Here is a 2,098-nt window from a genome sequence, read left to right as displayed (position 1 = left end):
TCTGGAAAGGGCCACCTTGCTTGTTTCAGGATTTAGAAATCAAGTGTCAGGACCTAGTTCACACAAAGGTGATTGCAGAAAGCCGGGGCTTCAGGGATAAATCTTGAAGATTTTGAGAGGTTGATTTGTGCAGGTAGGAAAGGAAGCTCCTGCCCAGTCAGGAGTCAGATATCAAGAAAGTATTTACATAAGACTAAGTCCCTTCCAATGGAACCTGAGCACAACTGAACATGCCTCTTCCAGGCCAGGCCAGAAACTCCCCCTGGTGGTCCTCATTGTTCTGCCAGCTGGAGGCAGATGACAAGGAGGAACAAGAGAATGAATAGAGAAGTCTCAGGAAGAAGGAAGCTAGGTCCCCAAATAACCATATGAAGGAAAGCTACTTGCCTACCAGGAATGTCTGCCTGGTAATATTATATGAGCCAAAAACAAAAAAAACAAAAAAACTTTTTGTGGTTGAGCAATTATACCCTTGGAACATACTTATTATAGCAGATACAAAAATATCCTAACTAATATGGGAAAGAGTTTCATTTAAGGCTAGGAATAGATATACTTACTCTAATCATCTTTAAGAAATTTAAACCCTTTGTATCAAATAATCTCTTAGCACTTGGGATTTAAGATATTTGTAATGTTCAAGAGAATTTGGCCTAATGTGCCAACTTTGTAGTTTCAATTTAAAATATATAATTGAGGACCATCTGGGTGGCTCAGTCAGTTAGGCATCTGCCTTCAGCGCAGGTCATGAGCCCAAGGTACTGGGATCGAGCCCCATGGGATGGAGAGGAGTCTGCCTCTCCCCCCTGCTTGTGCTCTCTCACTCTCTCTTGCTTTCTCTCAAATAAGTAAATAAATAATCTTTAAAAAAATAAAATCATGCTAGGATTGTAAACAGTATGAGAACACTTACGAGAACTTAAGATCCACCACATAGGTATTTATAATGTATTAGACTTAAAAATTGGGGGAAGTTTTAAAAAATCTACGTTTAATGTATTAGATTTATGGAATTTCTTTAGTCCTTGGAAAGATTTTATTTATTAATCAAGTAACTGAAGTCTTTCAATAGGAAGTGTATTAATTTTATAAATGTAACTTAAAATGTTTAAAGTGATTTAATTGGCCAAGTATATAAAATAAATTAAACACTAATCAAAGACCCTTATCAAACCATTGTACCTATGCTTCTGGCCAAGATGGAATATCAGAGATCAGACTCACCCTCCTACCTGAAACAATATCCAGCCCCCAGATAACCATATCACCATACAAAGATATGAAATGATGATCATCAATACACTGGAAATCAGACAACAAAGGACAGTGGTTCCTGAGAGATAAACAAGGAAACAAACAAAGTGAGCCCTGTGATGGCCCTATCTTATGGACTTGTGAAGACTTCCAGGCAGATTGCCCGGAGGGAGAACGCAGCTGAAGCCCAGCAGCTCTATTGGGTTGAGGGGATGCCAATCAGCATCTTGAGAGACTAAGGCAGCTGGAGTTCACAGGACAGATTACTGGGGAGGCAGACTTACACAAAGGGGCCCCTGGATATCCATCAAGAGCTGTACTGATCAGAATGTGCTTATGAAGCAACTACCCAAGATCCAGGTAGTCCCACTGGGAAAGATTAGAAGGAATGAGACCTGGCTCTCACATAGGGATGGAAACAATGCTGTTCCCACCAGCCAAATTGGAAAACTTGTAATTCTCAGGGAATGGGACAGAGAACTCAGGAGAAAGATCCTGCTTCAGTCCTAGGAAATACAGCTCTACACTGAGATGTCTCAGAACTCGCAGAAGGAATTATCCTTTAAAAAAACAAAAACCGGCCGCCCCTGTGGCTTAGTGGTTTGGCGCCGCCTTCCACCTGGGGCGTGATCCTGGGGACCCGGAATCGAGTCCCAGGTCGGGCTTCCTGCGTGGAGCCTGCTTCTCCCTCTGCCTGTGTCTCTGCCTCTCTCTCTCTCTCTCTCTCTCACTGTGTGTGTCTCTCATGAATAAATGGATAAAATCTCAAAAAAAAAAAACAAAAAAACAAAAAAAGAGAAGGGACTCCTGAGTGGCTCAGTTGGTTAAGCATCTGCCTTCAGCT

The sequence above is a fragment of the Canis aureus genome, chromosome 8 (genome assembly GCF_053574225.1).
Source record: "Canis aureus isolate CA01 chromosome 8, VMU_Caureus_v.1.0, whole genome shotgun sequence".
Classification (NCBI taxonomy): domain Eukaryota; kingdom Metazoa; phylum Chordata; class Mammalia; order Carnivora; family Canidae; genus Canis; species Canis aureus.
This window is presented reverse-complemented; position numbering follows the sequence as displayed.